Source organism: Delphinus delphis, chromosome 13 (genome assembly GCF_949987515.2).
Source record: "Delphinus delphis chromosome 13, mDelDel1.2, whole genome shotgun sequence".
Lineage (NCBI taxonomy): Eukaryota > Metazoa > Chordata > Mammalia > Artiodactyla > Delphinidae > Delphinus > Delphinus delphis.
Window position 1 is genome coordinate 87,355,894 of NC_082695.1, and position 21,210 is coordinate 87,377,103.

Below are 21,210 nucleotides of genomic sequence, written 5' to 3' on the forward strand. Positions count from 1 at the left end.
CCGTTCTTCTAGCCATATAGATAACTGTTATCAGGATTCAGTAACTAAACAACATCTATGGGTTGGAACTTCTAACATAAATAAGATCATGAAAGTTACAGGGATGGAAAACACAACCTTTGCCTTCAGGGACCTGATAGTTTTACTATAAATTTTACTATAAATTTCACCCCCTCGTTATTTTATTACTCTTATACCCAGTGAGAATAAAAAATTCTCTCTAAAAATCTTACGATGTTCATAAATTTCTGTGGTTGAAACAAATTTCACGTTTAAAAAAACAAGTATGTATTTTTGGAAGGATCAAGTTACTTTGAAAGCTTTTAAACGAAGGGCACATTAAGTCACACCTCTCCCATTCTGTCCTTTCTACATAGTCACCAAAAAACAACAAAATTTCTTTGCATCCATAAGGTTACAGAAATTATCTGTAAAATCGTGCTTTTAGAGAAACCGGCATGTGCGCATTTGCTTCTAGGGAGTGGGTTTTACAGGAGAAAATGGCCTGGAACTCAGCACGGCTGCCCCCACCTTGTCACTGGTCAGGGAACCATAACGACTTCTGTGAACGTTCAGTTACTGGAAAGACAAGAGTTGGAGCGTGTAGTGCGTTATGTCAGGACAGGACGCTCTGCATCTTCTAGAGCAGAGGTGGTCAAGATGTATGTAGGAGCAAAGCTCACGCTTGGAATAGGATTTGATGTGTAAAACAGCCAGGTAGCACCCATTCTGGGTGGTCCCTGAGACCCCTGGCCGTGAGCCCAGCTCAGGGGACCAGCGCCGCTGAATTCCCTCTCCCCATTTCACTGCCCAGAAGTCTCCAGTGGCAAAGGGCTAAGTTCAACCTAAATGGAGATAATGAACCAATCAGGACCACAAGTCAGTTCTCCCGGCCCTGATCCAGGAGGCTTCTTCTTGCTACGGAACTGACCTACACGTTTTCCTGTTCAGAGAAAACTGATTATATTGAGAATATAATGCTCTCCATCTTGGCTTGAAATCAAGCAAGAGTTTTTGATTCTAGAATCCAAACAGAGTCTACATTTCAAATGGCTCCAGACTTTAAAATATCCCTTTGATACGTTTAAAATACAGTCTTTTAAAAAATTGCTTATTTTCCATTTTATACCTGAGTTTGAGACAACCTCATGATTTTGATCTAGTGCAAATCATATTTTTTTCTATTACTATTTTCTTCTTATTGCTGAAACTGCTCATTTCCCCCCCCAATAGATTATTTATAATTTTTTTTCATTATGTGGAGGTGGTGGGTTGTCCTAATTGTGAAGGCTTTTGAGTGTCACAGGCTGAGGTTGAAATCTCTGTCCTGTCCTGAGAAATCTCAGGCAGCTATGTCACTGCCTCTTCTCTCTCCTCTCTGTGTAGGTTCTTACCCACTTCCTTCACTTGTGAACGACAAATGTTATGCAGAATACACTGAAAATTAGTTTTTGTAATAATACACCTCGTGTAATTTTAACGTATGAGTACTTTTTATTTAGCGCTTGTAATTATTTTATCTGGGAAGCTTTCCTCCATATTTACATTTCGTAACATCTTTGTTTTTGTTTTCATTATTCAATTTTTATTATTAAAATATTAATTATTTTCAATAATTAATATTTTATTATTAAATGATTATTTTAAATGTACCTTGGAATTTTATTATTAAAATGTCCCTTTTTTGAAATAAAGATGCCAACCTTCATGACGTCTTGTAATGAAAATACTAACTAAATACCACATTCGTTTTTACCAGTCAGTCAAACACATCAAGTGTTTATGGTCAAGAACCAAATTGTGTGATTTGGGGAAAGAAATGCTCTTTCACACTATTCAGAGGCAATTTGCTAAATCATACTTATCATCACAAGCTGAAGTTTTTATTTTCTGAATTCATTCCCAGGGAATAAACGAACCCATATCTTAGGAGGATAGAAATTCTGTGATGTTAAAGTGGTTTGATCATGCATTTGGGATGGAATGAGTTTTTCTTCCAGGTGCTCACTTAGATCTGCCTTTGTGATGTTCCCTGTCTCGCTGGCGTGGGCCAGCAGGGCAGGAAAGGCCAAGGGTCCCCCCTGCTTGGGATGCTCTGGGGTGAGCAGATGAGGGGGGATGCTTACAAAACTAAGGGCACAGCTGGCCAGAGTGGGGAGAGCCCTACGCTGTGTTCCTTCTGGGATGAAAAGCCTACAGCAAACAGACACAAGGCTCCTCTGATACCACACATTCAAAAGGAAGCATCTCTGTCCTTTAAGATTAAAATCACCTCTATAAAACAGCAATGACTTTGGGTTATTTTAGCCATTTTGAAGTGTAGCTGGCCATTACAGGAGAGTATGCTCTCTGGACAGTGGTGTCTTCACCCAGCTGAGACATTCCACACGGTCAAGCCAGCGGCTCCACAGAGCTCTTACTCCTCAGCCACCTTCATCCCTTGGTTTCACATCATTTGTGCACCTGTCCAGCTCTTCCCCCCTTTATATGCAGACTCCTTTGTGGCTAACATCTAACCTTTTCCATTTCTGAACACTGAAAACACCTGACAGTGCTTTAAAAATTAAAAAAAACAAACACTTAATAAATGTGTTAAAATAATCATTCATAAAAATATATAAGTCAGAATATGGGGTGTTGAAGTTCATGATGAAATAATCATTAACCTTTTGAGAAACATAAGTTCACGTATGAACATTTGAAGACACAGGTAATTTTTATTATGGGCTTAAAATATTTCTAAGGTACACATTCTAGTTTTCAAAAGCTTATGATACATTTAGTTAAATTCCTATCTGGGGGTTTAATCATTTTAGATGTCCTATCGTTTTGTGTGCCCTGATACCATTCGTAGAGATGGGAATTAATACACAAACATGTGATTTATTAAGATACTCCAATCCCTTCTCATCATGGGAAATAAAGGGTGTTCAAAGATAATACAATTAAATTAATAAACAGAGTATTTGCAACGGAAAATGGAGTTTTCTCTTTGTGTTTGCCATCCGTCTTCTTGTTGCTACAGAAAACACTCCTTCAGAGCCCAGGAGTGACGTATCTCTGGGTCCTGAGCTCAGACGCCCTGAATGCAGATAGGGACGTGATGAGGTGGCAGGGCTGAGCCTGGGAGCCTGGGAGCAGCTCCGACGTCGGAGCTCTAGCAGACAGTGGCTGTGTGAGAAGGAATCCACCACTGCCAGATCTGCAAAATTTTCAAGAAAAGGTGATGACATTCATAAGTCCATATAAGAAAATGACATCCATAAGTCCATATAAGAATACCCCAATTTTTAAGTGTTAACTGATTTTTTTAAACTTTATGTAGGCCAAACAAAACCCTCCTTGTGTGGGTATAAAGACTCCTGATATATTGTATAAACGTTGGTCAGAACTTGCCATTTCCAGCAGTCAAAGCAGTGCTTGGGCCAGGGTCTCCATCACTTCCAATTTATTCCTTAAAATGGGAAGTAGCTGCAAGTTGCCGTGGCCACAGGCAAACCTCTCTGCCATAACACGCAGAAGACGGGCATCCTCGTTTGAGATGTTGACTCATTTCTGAAGGATAATGACAGCAATCACAACATTGTGCATTCGGTTTTAAATGTAAAGAAAAAAGCAGAATATAGAAAAGGACTGAGCCTGAGGCAGTTGCCGAGAGAGAGGCTTATTGTGGAATGAGGAAGCCAGCAGTGCCCTTCATCCTGGACCCGGTATATGTACGAGAAGAGAAGCTCAGTGACAGAGGCCCTGCCTGCCTTTGAGATAAGTCAGGGCTTCACGAGCCAGGAGGTTACTCATCCTGTGTTATTCATATATGAACTTACATAGGATAGTACCTACATTATCCCAGAATCTGTGTGTGTGTGTGTTTCATTGTATCTTCTTGATAACCTCATCAAGTACCTGGAAATAAGATGCCTCTTAACTTATACATGCTACTGTATACAAAATAGGTCAACGACAAGAACCTACTGTACAGCACAGGAAACTCTACTCAATATCTTGTAATAACCTATAATGGAAAAAGAATCTGAAAAAGAATATCTATCTATCTAACTATCTATCATCTATCTATCTATCTATCTATCTATATCTGAATCACTTTGCTGTACACCTGAAACTAGCACAACATTGTAAATTAACTATGCTTTAATAAAAAAAAAAGAAACTCCTGATGCTTTGCTCAGTACACAGTCTCCTTGCAACCCTGTTTTCTTAATATTTTAGTTATTACAAGAAGAAATATCTGGTCCTTTTCTGTGGTTTCAAATTCATTAAACTAAAAGAATTTAGTATTCAACTTTTATAAATTATTAACTATTTTTGTTTCATCCAACTGATTTCTAGAAATCTGATCTAACTAAAAAGTGTTCAAATCCATTTTTTATATATCTGAAGTTGGTAAGTTGCTTTCTAGTCTCATGGCCTCAATTACATTTTGTAAATAGATGAACAGAAAGTATATATAACCATTATTGGGATAATACAGCCCATCATTATATGATGTATTTTAATACAGAATATTAGAATAGAACTTCTATGGCTATTAAACACATTTCATATGTATTTATGACTGGGTAGGATTTAAAATACTTGGATCTTTTATAAATCTTTCTAAAATTAAATGCATATATATGTATTTACAAGCATATTTATATATATGCAAATATCGTATATATATAATTTTTATGATACACACGGAGTTGAAAGCAAGCCTGAAAGCCTGTAACAAATACAATATTTTTGTGTTATTTTAGCTCAAAAGGAATACCAACAGGCCGCTAGTTCAGCTGATGCTTTGTGCAGTGCTGTCCAAATGAATTCACAATAAAATAAGATTGCTTTTAACAATTCGAACTTGTCTAAGAAGATTGAACTGGGAAGATTGCCATTTCATCAACACACGCACGTTTTCTCTGCCGGCCATCCAGACACACACACAAAAACAAACTTGTAATGAGCAGGTACTTTATCAAGCACTCTCTCCATCCTTCATTAAACGACAGAAAATTGCTCTCTGCCGGGATCGTCAATGCAGCCAGCCCTCCCAGAAGCCCATTTGTTTCACATGCGAGCGCCGAATATTGCAGGATTTGCAGTTTTCACGTGACAAATCGCAGCCAAGTTTGCGTGGCTCTCGAAGTTGTGTTTTGTTTTGGCGTCTCTGGGGTTTTGCTTTGCATGATTTTACTGGGGAGGGGACATTCCTTCTGTGACAGAAGATGAGCCTGTGTTTCTCGGCAGCCTCTTCAGATTCTGGCGCCCACGGTTGCCCATGATCTTCCTCCTGAAAAGTGTAGTTAAAAGACCTTTTGCCCCTGAAAACCATCTCGAAGCAAGGTCTAATATACGTGGCTAGTTGAGACTAAAAGCACAAGCGGAGTGAGAAATGGGTTCTTTCCCTTCCGTCTTTCTGTTCTTCATTAAATCATATTGAATTTGTCATCTTTTTTAATTGCACTGACCCATAAGGATGGTGAAAGGACTTTTTTTTTTTTTCAGTGAGTTGAAAACTTAACAATTTGACCCCCTTTCTGGAGGTTTTCAGACAAGAAGGAACTTAGAAATCACAGCAACAGTGTGGCTTTGTCGGGGCGGCGCTTGGACGTACAGCTTTACAATCAATGTGGCTTATTGAGCTTGGCTGCAGTGTTACACGTAGGGTATAAGCTGGTTGGAGCGGTCATTATTTATTCCTACCCAGAGATTAACCACCCCGTGGAATTGTTGAAATTCTATCGCAGAGGTGAAGGAATAGAAGCCACGTTAATGGGGGGGAAGGGGAGGGGTTGTAAATGACACAAGAAGATGGCTTTCAAGAGGAACATCGCACAGCTCACGGCAACATTCACATCTGCTCTGAATTTCCACCCAAACAAATCCAGACGCCTTTCAAGTTTGGGGACCGAGCCCGCAGCAGGCCACACCCTTTCACTGCCATTGACATAACAGAGAATCATTATTTTCTAATGCACCTATTATTCATTCTTTTTAGTGTGCCGTGTCCATTTGGGGGCTGTGACATAAACGTGGGCGAGCATCGCTTTAGCTATCCACCACTTTGTGATTTTTGTTGACGCTTTTTGCGACCTAAACAGACTACTTTCTCCGTAGGAAAAGCTTAGGGCTCTTGTTTAGATATGATTTACGATGCTACATTAACCCTTCATTGACCTAGAAATGCCCTAATATTAAAACAGTTTGACACATAGAAAATCAAAAGCCCTTTTATTGAAAGTGTTATTGTCCGCATCATAAGTTTCTTCAGTGTGGTACCGCAGACACACCATCAATTTCCTACTACTATTGAGCACGTATTGAAAAACTAATGGACAGAATCCTTTGTCATTTCTGTCCCAGTGACCAGCAAATAGCTCAGAGAGAGCCTGAGCCTTCACATCACTTCAGGCGCTTCTAAATGACACCGTCAAGATAACAGTTAGCAGTTTGAGGAAAAAAAAAAGACTTATTGGAGGTTGTGGGGATGAATCACAAAGGCCCCTTTGTTTACTCACATACTTGGGAAGTTGTGACTTTGCTCTTCTTAATTTCTTGCCCTGGAGTTCACGTGGGTGAAATAGGAGGTGGAAACCAGAGCTTTACAAAGTATTTGCTGACTTCTGCATGTACAGTCTTTTGAGCTCAAATGGGAATATTTTTAGGAACTGAAGTGACTTTTTCCTTTTAACTTTTCAATGTTGACGTACACCTACATATTTCAATGACTCTGCCATGCTGATAGACATCTCCGATTTTGTTAGAATGGATTGTCGATGAATGTGTTAGTCACGGCACACAGGATTGTCTCTACAGGGAATGTTACAGAAAGGAACCAGCCCCTGAAAAGGCGTGGCATTTGAAATGACGCTCTTACGTCCCACACGATGTTCACGCGGGAGCTCATGCAGAGATGTGCGTGTGGGAAAGCAAAGGCGCATCACTGTGCCGGTGCCCTGTTTCGTGTTCCCTTCTTGAGATTTCCCCGAGCCTGTGCCTTCAGAAGGCGCCACTCTGGAATGAGTCGTTTGTCCAGTCCTGGACGGCAGAGCTCAGCTGTGCGAGTCTGACCCGGGTGTCTGGGCGAGACCGTCAAGTCTGTGTCCCGACGGGCGGCTGGCCTGTCCCCGTGAAATCCTGCAGCAGCTTCTCAACGCCACCCCCCCGGCAAGGCCAACCTTGTCTTCAGGACCAAAGTGCTTCTGGAACCGTCCCTCAAGTCCCGTGTTTTAGAGGTGTTTTTTCTTTTATTACTAATGTCCCTGACGATCCTCTGGACTCTGCTGGAAGAAGATGAAGACGCCTCTTCCCACCTGCCTCTGGCGGGTCCCACACGCAGCCCCGCTCGGCTCTCCTGCTGTTACCATGACCTCCCTCTGCCAGCTTTCCGGACAACAAAGCAAAAGCCATCGTAATGTCCTTACTAGATAAGGATGTCCCCAACTTCAGAGTAATTATTATCTCTGGGCAGAGGGTGCGGGATATCAAGGGGGAACATGATTTAAATATACCTGTAACATTTTACTGAACAATAATACAAAAACATAATCGGAGTGAATATGCAAAGTTTATGTTTGATAATGGCTAATGTCACCTAGAGTGTCCCAGTACGAACTCCTTCCTCCAGTGTCAAGGTGGAATTTTAATTAAACGTGTTTGGTAGGTACAGGGTAACTCATATTATTGCCTTTACTTTTTCACAGCAGTAAAAATCGATTTTAAAATTTCAGAAGGACAATCTTAGCTTTTCAAGACACCTTTCAAATGTGCCAAAGGACACACATCGAAGCCCGTTTCCCAGCACTTCCTGGAAGGAGCCTCTTATTTCCTGGCGCTACAGACACCATCCCACCTGATGGCATATTTCTGGACTGTTATCCAGCGGTGCCCAGCCCAAGTGACCTGATCTTTGTTAATGTTGCCCAAGGCCAGGGCTGGGCCATGTGACTCCTGCAGGGGAGAGAGTCAGGACAGTCACGTGATGAAGGTCACCTACACCTTCCTGCTTCTTTCGAGTCAGAGCCACTTGGCTTCCGGTGGTGGGGAAGAAGCCCTCTGACTGCCCAGCTTAGCAGTGGAATGAACTGGTGAGATGCCCTCACACACAGTGGGCGGGAGGTGGATGGGTCCTAAAAGGAGCAAGAAACGAGGGGAGGGGGGATTATCCCCCAGGCCGGGGGTACCTCCTTTAAACCCATCATATTCGCAAAGAAGAATAACAGACTTCTTAGCGTGAAATAAACATTGGACAAATCGGTTGAAGCCCAGAGGACGCCAGGACAGCAGAGGATAGACAGAGAGCGTGAGAGGAAACGTGGGTGTGAAAACAGGACTCTGAGCACATGTGTGGACAAACTGGGGGGCCCCCCGCAGGGTGGCCGAAGCGTGTCTTTCTCTCACCAGCTTCACAACCTACAGGCCTGTGTGTCTCTGCCTGGTCGCATAGGATATGCAAATGTAAAGGGTGAAAGAGCACTTCAAGACCTCAGGCATGAAATTTAAAATGGAATCCTGTCAAATCATAGGAACTCAAGTGTAATTCTTATTGTGTCGATGACAGCAGGCTAATTAGTAATCCTAGCGAGAGGCACCCTTCACCCCGAAGGTCACAAGCCAGTGTCCTACCCTGTGTTTATTAGCTTAACACAAAGGGTCATTATGGTAATCCCCCCTCCCTGGACCCTTTCTTTCTTTCTTTTTTGTTTTTTTTGGTCTCAGTTTGATTCTGGGTAAAATAAAGCTTTGTGAATAACGTGTATGGAATTGTTTCCCATTATAATACAGCTTTCACGCTCTTTTAATTAGTATTTAGAATGCCTTTGGAAGTATCGGCACATGAAAATTACTAAGGTGGTATTTGGTAAAATCCTGCAGATCTCTCTTCTCTTTCTAGTCTCCTGTTTGGAAGAGAGACAGAGAGAAAGTCAGAGCAACCGGTATCAAGCACATTCTTAATTTCCCAGTTATGGTTTCTGTTCAAAAATTAGTCTCCTAGTCTAATTACTTCTCTGTGTATCTTCTGGCTAAACTTATTTTTTTTTTTTGTACTGTACCAACCGCCTATTTGATAACGGCTAAGTATTTCACTGAGCTCCTGCAATATTGAAAGAATCTATATTCTGAGAATTTGAAAACATGTCAGCCTACCTAAATTACATATTGATCAGGTTTAATTGCATGCCACCCATCAGTATTAGGTTTGAAAATTCATAAAAGAGAAATAATGTACTCTTTGTGGATGATTACTTCTGGGGCATTTAAATGAATTCCATCACTTAACCTGGGCTGCGACAGATTATTGAGTCTTTTGCCATCCAGCCATTCAAAGACCAGTGCGGTAGAACAGCTGTTTTCCAACTATCAGAGACCAGCAGAGTGCAAACAATATAAATTTATATAGATTTTCTTTTAAGGAGAATAGCAAAGTAAAACATTAAAATTAAACATTCATTTTTCGGTTGCTTCTTCATTGTCTCTCTATAGAAGCATTCATTTTTTATTCTGTTTGGATCTCAGGAACCCTTTTATTTCAAGCAGTAATTCACATCTTAATAAATATACAGTCATCAAAGAGATAAGCAACGATAAACAATTTGCATCTTGGTTTTATTTGTTAAGGTTAATTTTTTATGCAAATGTGTGAAAGGATTTTCCTGTTGATTCTTTAGTGGACAAACCATTTAATTTTCATTAAAAAAAAAACCCAAAAACAAAAAACAAGAAAAAACTCCAAAGTTTTGTACTGTCATTGGTGAACGCTCTTTAAAAACTCTCTTCTCGTGAAGGTCACATTGGCTAAGAAAATGAGTTCATCATTAGTTTTCAGGATGTTCTTTACAGTTAGGAATTATGTTTGTTGGTATTGGTTTGTGTTTTGAGAAATTGTGCTTATGTATGTTTTTCTTTACAGATTATCAATACAGAGTAAAAAGAACCAGTTAAAATCATTGGGCTTACTTGGATAATAGTTTAAGAGCTACATTTTATTTAGACACTTTCAGGTAATAAATATCTGTGAGCATAATTAACTGTCTTTATCCAGGACTAGTCCTGGAGATGCTGCTCTAGGGCCTTCAGTATTGTCTTTTAATGTTAACATTCAGTTTTTCCTTGAGAATTATTTGGGCCAGTGAAGTATGTTAACAGGATTCATTTTTAAACAGCAGGTTATTATAAGTAGACACTGACCAGATGTATCTCTGTGTCCCACCCTTGGCACCGACAAAGCATCGTGTTTTATTGTTTATGAAGCAAAGGTAAGTCTATGCAAATGCACCCTGGACACATCTGACTTCATTGTTTACGTGGCTGAAATTACTGTTACGGGGGCAGAAAACAATGGTTCACAGGGGCCAAGGAGCACCGCTATATCCTGAGTCCTCGCTTAGGTCACAGTTGCATCAGGTTCCTCCAGGAGAACCAGCCATCAATCTAAGACAACTCGGAGTGTGATAATTTAGGATATGGGATGCTTCTAAGACTTGGTCGATGGCAAACCCCAGATCTCTCAGCTCGTACCTACAGCCCACGTTTCATCAGCATTTTATCCATGCGGTAGTGGGTGTGATGTGTGCTGTAGCCCTGCCATGTTCTTAAGGAGAAAATGAGGAGAGAAGAAGGCAAAGGACCACAGCCAAGCATCCCCTGAGAGAGGCAGCTTCCCACACACAGAGGCCATGTGACCATGCATTCAGATAAACCAGATTCATTGGAATTTCATCAATGTTTTATGAAGGATGATGGTTTTGCTCAGCTGATCTACTATTTACTATCTAATTAGTTATGTCGTGGTAGAACAAATCTGCCTAAATCACCAACTGGGCAAAGGACTTTCTTCCAAGGCTCTTTGGGAAATGAGGAAAAAGCTTATGGTCAGGGAATACTTTGAACTTTCTTTCTTTAGAAAACGTACATCCTTTTCCTGATGGGCTGTCGTTATGAGTCAAGGAAGAATTTGTGTTACTTTTGGCTATGCTAGACTAGAGCACACCAAAAAGGGTTCATGGAAAGAAATTGTCTTAGAGTGAAACTAATTTTAGGAGGGGGACCCAAATCAAACCAGCTTTGCAAGAAAGGCCGTTGTATCTGCTCAGGTGGCCAAGCTGCAGAACACTCAGAAGTAGAGGGCAGATGGTTAGATGCAGAGTGTGGAGTATTTCTGCCTTGTGCCTTTTTTGGGGGTTGGGACTGGAGTGTGATGGAATAAAAACTAAAATTTGCCCAATTATGCGATCTTCTCTTTTCCGTGGAGGAGGTTGGTATGAGCCCCTGCCCCCAAGAGAACCTCATGGTTGGAAAGGAGAGAACAGTTCCATAAATGAACTGCATGCTGTGTAGACAAAATAATGTAAGCCAGCATGCGTCTGAGATTTTATAAGACAACTTTAAAGAAATGTGACCAAATACTGAAGATTCAGGGAAATGTTCATATTTGTCTCAACAGCTATCTATCATTAATTCTCCGTGCTTCTCCTCTTGTCCTTGGAGTTCTTGGTGCTGTGGAGTTTTGCAGTAACAATCCTCTTTATCTAGTGGATAAATCAATAACAAATCACTGATTCCTTAGTACCTGAGAAACCGTCTGCAAAAGTCCTAATGTGCTTTTCGGTGTACAAAATTAAAGTGTGTCCACAATAAATCATTCCCAACTGTTCTTTGATGAATCCTGAAACGGCCGATGTCTTAACACACTGTAAATATTTCTCTTCTTATGTGCCTGTCTTTGGTAAATGTCCTTCTCTCCTCACACCAGCCACAAAGACATGCTTAGGGTGAATCTCCAACCACTGCTTTATAATGGCTACACTGGGGAAATAATGCTAACAACACTTTAGCGTTAGGAATGGAGAAAAACAGAAAGAAATAGAACTAAAATATGTCATATAGCTAATTATTGAACTGGTATTTCATAATAACTACTCTTACTTGCTTGAAACGTCTATGAAAGTTTCCATATGCCTGTTTTGGGTTGAACTGTGTTCCTCCAGAGAGGTATGTTGGAGGCCTGGCTCCCAATACTGTAGAATGTGACCTCATTTTGAGATAAGGTCTTTACAGAGGTAATCAAGTTAAAATGAGGTCACTGGGGTGGCCCCAGTCAGGATGACTAGTGTCCTTATTAGAAGGGGAAATGTGGATAGACACAGACAGGTACAGAGGGAAGATGGCGTGAAGAGGCTAAGCCAGGGAGAGAGGATGGAACAGACGCCCCACAGCCTCAGAGGGAATACATCCTGCTGACACTTGAACTGAGAATTCCAGCCTTCAGAGCTCTGGGAAAATACATTCTGTGGTTCAGGACACCCAGTTTGTACTCCTTTCTTCTGGCAGCCCTAGGAAACAAATACACTGCCCTGAATTAGCAAAATGTCCTAACGATTGTAAGTAAGTTATATGGCCCATATGAACATGTAAAATGTAAAATACTTGATAAATTCTGTTACCTGCAGACCCTGCTGCTCTCTGAAGTTTTACCAAACCCAAGAGTTCCTGTTTTGACATATTATTCAATATAATAAAATATATACCGTTTTCTGATAGGAAAGGGCTGCTTGTATACAGCAGAATTTTTAAAATACCAGAAATCATAAAGAAGAAAACAAAATCACCATAACTATCAAGATCCAAGATATCTGAGGGCTTCTTTTTTGTGAAAACTTGCCGGTGTTTGATGGATATGAAGTTTTCTTAACCTGCTGTCAGAACACAACTTAAACTATTTTAATTTTTTAAATTTGTTTCGCTCATTCGCTCTGTACATTTTGTGTGTGTGTCTGTGTGCCCACACTCCGTTCCTCTCTTATCCCACTAATTTTCTTCATAGACCCACTGATCCTCCGTTACTTACGTGTATCGTACGTGAGGGTCTGGGCTGATCGGCCTTGGTCTCTGGGTGCGTTTCCTGGGCTCTGATGAGAATTCCTACTGCTTTGCTGGGGTGACATTAGGACAGCTCAGGAGAGAGGAGGGATGACTTCTCATTTTTTAGAATGAGCAGGTATAAAACAACAGTCAACAAAGCAGAATGTACAGCTCCAGGAAGACAAAGGAGAAGGTCTCCAAGTATGTGAATTTCTGTTCAGAACCCAGACTCTTGCCGAGATGCCGGGGAGCAGGGCTGGGTCCTGAGGACGCAGGGTTCCTGCTGACCAGCTGGCCCTCTCGTTTTGCCCTCGGGATCAGACAGCCTCAGGAGAGCTGTCTTGACTGTCATGGCCTGGCCCCTGGGACCCCCAGTGTGACCCACATCGCTGAGCCACACCCACTGCGCGCACTGTGAGGGTGGAAACTGGCCTGAGCTCCTTTCAAGTCTGCATGTGACTCGAGCTTTGAGAACCATGTGTGGTGCAGACTGGGGGGGACTAAAATGATTAACTTCAAACACTCTGGAATGGTGACACTTCAATGGAGAAGTGAGAAAGCGAGTGCTTCGGTGAATTTGTTCAAATTTTCTATGGAAACTCTTCCAGAGAATACCAGTCTCTGTGCAGCCAATGGGAGAAACAGTTGAATGCAGGACATAGTAGCATTGATTCCTCTTTCTGAAGAAAGACAAAGAGCTCAGTCTTCTAAGTGATCTGGTTATGTTCCAGGCGCATTAGATGGAATGGAATCTGAATGCATTTGCATGCGAGTTAAACTTCTTCCTCACCATCCATTTGCATCTAAGCATCTTTGGTGATGGTTTTGGTAAGCAGGCGGCATCTGTTTGATGGTGTCCTTCCAGCCTCCAAGATAGCATCCTGTCCCTATGGGTGAGTAAAATACCTGCTGGTGAAACTGGGATGCTTACGAATAGACTCTGTGCGTTAGTTCATTCTCGCTTGTGAATCTCCAAGACTAGATCCAGCGTGATGAGTGGCGTGTGACTCATGAGGAAGACGACTCTGGAACCCTAAGTATCTAGAGATGTCTTTGGAAAACATAGGTATTTATTTCAAGGAGACAGGGCTGAAATTACTGAGACCAAACTAATTCTTGAGAATTGGTTTGAAGAACAGTAGTGATGGAAGAAGCAGTCAGGGGTCACCCTGGACCGATGAAAAGATGTTGTGGGAAACACGAGGGACCAAGGTCACAAAGAGAGAGAGACGGGTTAGCCCTCTGCTGCTGTGGAGCGTGTGCCTTGGTGTCATGCTGGTGAGAGATTCTGCCCGGATCTGCCCTTCCCTGTGCAGGTCCAGGAAGAGCCTGGCACTTGGGCAGTTCTGGGAAATGTTTGATTCCATAATATTTGCTGAAATAAATGAAGAAACCAAGCCGGGGATTTCTAAAGTTCATAGATGAATCTCAGCCCTTGACCCTATTCCTGGATGTTCAAATTCGTCCCAAGATGGGAGGGAGGAAACCATGGTGTGGGCAGAGCGTCTATCCAATAAGGGTGCATTTTGTTTGCAAGTTAAACAACTGTTCACCTAAACAGACTTTTTTTTATTGTTTTACATCCTTATTTTAGACCCTCGCCTAATCTCTCCCATGTCATCAGGAAAGCCCCCAGCTTTGGACTTTCCCCAAAGCTGAATTATCCAAAAGGGTTAACTTGTTATGAGCCCCGTACTTGTGGACACAGTTCTCTGCACGGTTGCTACCTGCCTGCTACATGTCACTCCTATTTACAGATTGTTGTAAATTTGTGAGTGTCGGTCTTGTCTTCTTTTTTTCTTTAATTTTTTTTTATTCATTTATTTTTGGCTGCATTGGGTCTTTGTTGCTGCATGTGGGCTTTCTCTAGTTGTGGCGGGTGGGGACCACTCTTCGTTGTGGTGCATGGGCTTCTTATTGCGGTGGTTTCTCTTGTTGTGGAGCATGGGGTCTAGGCACGCAGGCTTCAGTAGTTGTGCCTCGTGGGCTCAGTAGTTATGGCATGCAGGCTCTAGAGTGCAGGATCAGTAGTTGTGGCGCACGGGCTCATTTGCTCCGCGGCATGTGAGATCTTCCCGGGCCAGGGCTTGAACCTGTGTCCCCTGCCTTGGCAGGCAGATGCTTAACCACTGCGCCACCAGGGAAGCCTCAGTCTTGTCTTCTTAACCTACTTGTAATGTGGTGAGGTCTGGGAGGTGCAGATCTCAAGATCCTGCAGAATAAACATGTTGGCATACGTTAAGGCTTTGGCAAATGCCGAGAGGTTAGGGTTTCTGCAGAGGTGGCACCTTTGTAGTAAAAGACAGAAGTAGTGGGGATTCCAGATCCTCAGCATGACTTGGGAAGGCCGGTGTGTGAGGGGGGTGTTTTGGGGCAGCTCTCCTGGAGCCCCACAGTGGCTGTTGTCAGGAAGACACTGAACCCAGTGCAGAATGGTTTTCATTGTAGCAGGAAGTACATTGCAACGCAAATGCAGTCCTGAGGCCTGTATCTGCTCACTTGGAAAAAAAAAAGTTTTGTACAAAGACTGTGCAATCATCCCCGAGGAGGCAGATGTATCACCAGAGGAAGGTATACGTACGGAACCGAGAGAGCCACCAGTTACAACACCAATGAGGCGCTTGCCGCCAGGGCGCCTCTGACGAGTGCTTTGCTCTGGACACCACGCCACATGGTGGTCCCAGTGCACACATGTTGAGGAGCCCTGATGACCTCGACTTCAGTGCTGAGTCTCTGATTTAACTGGAGACTTCTGAAAACCAGTGCTGACTCATATGGGTAGCAGTAAACTCTAAGGTGTGGCCCATGTATACAGTGGAGCACTACTCAGCCATGAAAAAGAATGAACTGAGCCGTTTTCAGCAACACAGATGGACCTGGAGATGATCATACTACGTGAAGTCAGTCAGACGGAGAAAGACAAATAGCATACGATATTGCTTACATGTGGAATCTAAAAAAGTGGTACAAGTGAACTTATTTACTAAACAGAACAGACTCACAGACATAGAAAACACACTTATGGTTTCCAAAGGGGAAGGGGGGGCATAAATTAGGAGTTTGGGATTAACAGATACACACTACTATGTATAAAATAGATAAACAACAAGGACCTACTGTAGAGCACAGGGAACTCTACTCAATATCTTGTAATGATCTATAAGTGAAAAGAATCTGAAAAAGAATATTGAAAAAGAATATATATATATGCATGTATAACTGGATCTCTTTACTGTACACCTGAAACTGACACAACATTGTAAATCAACTAGACTTCAGTTTAAAAAAAGAGGAGAAAAAAATATAGGATTTAAAAATGAAATATAAATGTCAGTTTCCAAGTAACTGATATCCAAGTAACTGCCAATATCAAGTACAAATGCAATAAACTCCAATCTTCTTATCTACAAAGAAGGATTCGATGAGAAAATAAATGTAAGTGGGCATCTCAGTGGGTGCACACTGCAAGGGATTCTTACTATTATTTCGTATAACAATAACACCATTTCTATTTTTATTGACTTAACGTGTAAAACATTGATGTACGGTTAAAGCACCCAAGTTATGAACTTGTCTTCCACTTGTGACGATACCTCGTTCATCTGCTCCTCAAAACTTAGGTCGAAGGCCCACCTTGAATCCTCCTCTTAATCTCCAGTCCGACTTGTGGGTGCTGGTGACCCAAGGCCTATGTACCTCTTGAAACTCAGCAGCCTCCTCCAGAACTGCTTTTCTCTATGAAAATACTCTAAACTCTGTTTGTTACGTCCTTGGACCCTCTTCTACTACACACGTATCTAAAGAAACGTGACTTTTCACCGAGCAGCCCTTCCTGACCTCGGCAGGGTAGAAACCCTCTGCCAGTTTCTGTGGCAACGTGTGAAATTCGGCGGCTGGCGTAGCCACCTGGACCTCAGAATCTTCTCCAAAATGAGAAAGAACTAATTGATCCGGGTGGGGCTGCCCAGTCCTGATGTCCTGTGAGCCCAAGATGCAATAACGTTCAAAGAGCCAGCACTAAGGAGTCCAGAAAGATGAGTCTATTTCAGAAAACACCTTGAATGGTCTTTTTGTCCATGCTTCAGTGACTCCCAGCTCACGTGGTTCCCAAGGGACATGAGGTGCTGAGCATGGAAACCAGGAGCAAAGCCAGACGGGAAGGCTGACCCTGGCGGCATCCTTCCTGTGCTGCCCAAACCCGGGAGCAACGTTTCCAAAACACGGGGATTAGGAAATCTTCCATGGCGTGCTGCGTGTACTTATATTTAACTCTCTGTTTAACTTCCTTTTCTTTACATAAAATACATAATTTAACTCCATGCTTCCAATAACTTCTGTTTTCTATTGACATTGACACTCACCCAGTACGTTAAACACACAAGAAGAAGAAGATCGTTCTCCATTCATGTCCACTTTTGCTCAAAATACTTAGATTCAGAAGACAAGCGTGCCTTCTATCATCATGAATTTCCTGAATTTCGAAGGTAAATTCTGTTGAAAAGTCCTGCCTGCAGGAACATGTCGTCTGAGGAAGGGCTATGCACTGCGTAAATCACAACAGTTATAATGAACTTGGTGATGAGACACGACCCGTCACGTTCTCGGCAAAAGCACTTTAGATTAGTCTGTGTTTTCTTTCCCTTTTCCTTTTTATTTTTACGTTTCTAATCAGAATAATAGTATTATGGATGAAACCAAGGGTTCTCGTTGAGTAGTCCTGGGCTTGGAAGAAGGAGCTTGCTGCAGACTGGCTGGGTGAAGACTGCCTCCCCTCAACCTATCCACCCTCTGCTTCCCCATCTGTGAAACGGACGTGGTGCATCTCCAAGGCTCCATTCAGCCTGGCTCTTCCGCGAGGCCGTGCCATGTAGCCCATCATTCCTAACAGAGCCCGCTTGTCGCCTTGTCCCATTCACCCCCTAGTCTGCAAACATGCTTTATGTTTAAGGCTTATCTTACGGCAAAATCCAAATAAGGTGTTATGTCGCAGGGCAGAATTGCCTTATGATCTCAGAGATCAACATGAGCGTATGTAGAGGGCTCATGAAACATAGCCAGATGTTGTGTGTTACACCTGCAATTCTATCCCTTCACGTTCAAATTGTCATCTCTGATATCAAGACCAGGAGTGTCAGCTGTTCTGTGATCTTCCTTCACAATAAGATAAAGACGGAAGTTGACAACCTCCAGGTTCAGGCTGGAAGATATGGATTTCTGTTAGCTTTATTTCTTGACATCTAGAACATAACTGACGTGTATACTAAAACATGAAAGTTCCTCCCTTCGTAATTTTTACTTAATCAGCCCTAGAGGAAGGTGCCCTCAACAGCCTTTTCAATACTGGCTGATGTAAACGAAAGCCCTAATTATGCTTGTATTTAGGGCTTGTCCTGCGTCTCCTGAGTTCAGCGGTAAATACAAGCCCATTATGAAATCGGGAGCTCCTCGAAAAGTTTGCTCTTCTTGGGAAGATCGTCTCCAATTTACTTCGTAATGCTTTTTAGGCATCAAGTTCTTTTAATTTCACATAATCATGTTTATCTCATGAGAACTTAGCAGAAGACAACTATATTTATTGAACAGTTCATAGTTTTCGCCGGGATAAGATAAATGATAAGGTGAATCTTACCCTAACAGATGATTCCAGACAAGAAACAGAAAGAAAACATAAAACTTGACTTGGAAAGAAGTAAGATTTTACATATCTATTTCCTTTTACTGCCCCTGAACTTTAAATTTGAAATGTACAAGTGTGTTAGGGGAGAACCATCTTCTATTGAAAGAATAACGGATTTTTGGAATCAGAAAACCTGCAGTGGGATCAGAGCTTCCTACACACAGGGCCTGTGACTGTCACCAGCCAGGTAACTCCTAGAAGGCCTGATGCGGGTGAAGATTAAATCAGACTTGAAAAAGTCGAGGGTAAACCGGGCACGTGGTCGCTGGTCAGTGAATGTTTGCTGAGCAAATAAATAAATGAGCACAGAAATATCATGTACAGCTACTGCAGATTTCTGTCTCAGCGTCTCACAACTTTATTCCTAAAGGGATTCACAAGTGAACATTAAGCCTTCACCAGGAAATCACACACAGCCACACAGCAGTTCACCTCTGGAAACACATGCTTTATCACCGGGTTGCCTGGGCTGCCAACCTGCATCGTTCTCCTTTTTCTTTTTTGTTCTTGTGGTTTTTTTGAATGTTTTGCTTTGGAAACTGGGCAATGCCCCAGAACTTTCTGACTTGTGGATCCATCTTTCACCAAGCTGGGCAGCTGGGGGAAGAGCAGTCCCGAACAAGGCTGCAGGAACTCGTGTAGGTCAAGCAAAGGAGCCCGTCCTCCTGGGCCAGTCACCCTTGCTGACAGTGGACGGATGAAATGGCCTCCTGCCAGCCATCTCCTCCTCTTATCCTAAAACACTTCTCCGCTAAAGTTTTATAGAAATTGCTCCGTCACTCAGGGCCTAGGGAGCACACCTAACTTCATTGAATGCCTGTCTCTCTAGGGGGCTTGGAAGTCATCCCAAGTGGTGAAAAGAATCAACAGAAAAGTGATGCAAAATAAGTGCAAGACTATGAAAAGATAAGACATAATGTAGTCATATTAAAAGTAATATAATAATATCATCATATGCCTTATTTTATATTCAATATTAATGTATCTGTGAGGCGACACAAATAGAAAAGGCAATTTGAGGCGCCTCTTTGAGGAAGGGGTTGACTTTTTGCCAGTTCTTTTTTCTCCTGTACACACTCATATTTACTTCTGTCCTTGTACAGACTTTTAGAAAATGGTCTGAGGGAGTAAAAGACACAATAAAATAGAATAAGGTCCTTTGGGTCTGGGGATGTTTGTGTTGGATGAACAGAGATGGCTGCCTGATATAGCTCTAAAAATGCAGTTTTATTATGCACTAAGAAGTTAGATTTTGTTCTGAACTGCTCAACCAACAGTATTATACTCCAGTTCTAAGAGCCTGTGGAGGAATGGGACCTGCCGCTATTGCTCCTTCAGTGACAGAGAGGATGAAATCTCCCCTGTCCGTGACACGCCCACCATTGTCTTGGGACTGCAGGTCCCACAAAGCCAGAGGCATTTCACACTGGTGTTGAGTTTAGAAAATGGTCTCATTTCAAATGGAGGGGCCAGACCAGCATTCCTCACCTTGTTAATGTCACTGTGCCTGGAAACGTCCTATTCTATTGGTCATTAGTAATTATTAGTAACTTTTATGAAGTTGATTAAAAGTTGCACACATTTTCCTTATCCTTCTGTGCATTTATAGAAAATGTAAGATCTGCAGACCCAGGGGGTCTTAAATCTTAGACAAATCAGTGAAATTCTCATGAATTTTAATTTGTTAAACCACTCCCTGGGCCACATAGTGTTGCCCAGGAGTTCATTAAATAGTATTAAATAATAATAACAATAATCTCTGTAGTTTCTCATCCTGGGAAAGAAAACATAGAAGTAACAGAGGGTCCATCTACGGGTGTCCGTGATGGACACCACGGATCTCAAGCACGTGACGCCCAGAGGATGTTTTTTGAGCAACTCAAGGAACCGAAGCACCTCCAGCATGTGTCAGAAAATCACAGCTGTGATTGGAAAGCAACCTCCGTCGACCCATGGCTTCTGATGTCCTCCACTCAGGACAGAATCCCCTGCCACAGCTGTCGTGAGTCTGGAAATCTCTTTTCCTAGAAGCTTACTCACTTCAGTCAAGGGTCTTAAAAATAGCAGTACTAGTCATTTTGAACATAAAACTAGCTCACCTTCCCCGAGTGCCTGCTGTGTGTAAGGCGGTGAGGAGATGTTACTCCTGGATCATCTCATCCATCCCCTCAGTGGCCTTTTCGGGACATATTGCTACCTGACCTGCAGGACTTGGAGACACCAGGCATAGAGAAGAGCTGAGGAGGAAGAAGCAGAGGTGAAGTGAACACCTGTGTAAGGACCACTGCATCTGCAGCCCCTCCTCTCCCCCCTCCCTGTTGGCAGAGTGGAATTCTGCACACACACACACACACACACACACCAAAGCAGTGAGTTGGGAAATTCTTTGAAGAAATGTAACTGTCCCGTTAAAAAGCATGTAGATTATGGCATCTGTGTATTCCAAAGTGAAAATCCCAGTGTCCCATTGAATCCTGCTGTAATATATCCCACTGGCTAACTGGCCTGTCCTTGTTCACAGAGCTGACAGCTGCAGCAGGTGAGGATCTCAGATGTCTGGAAAGCTTCATCCTGAAGCACAGAGACAGGGTGGAACCTCAGGGAGGAAGACACAAGTCAGGGAGCGGAAAGAAAACTTGTAAAAAACTGTAGCAAATGCCTCAGAGAAATAAAAA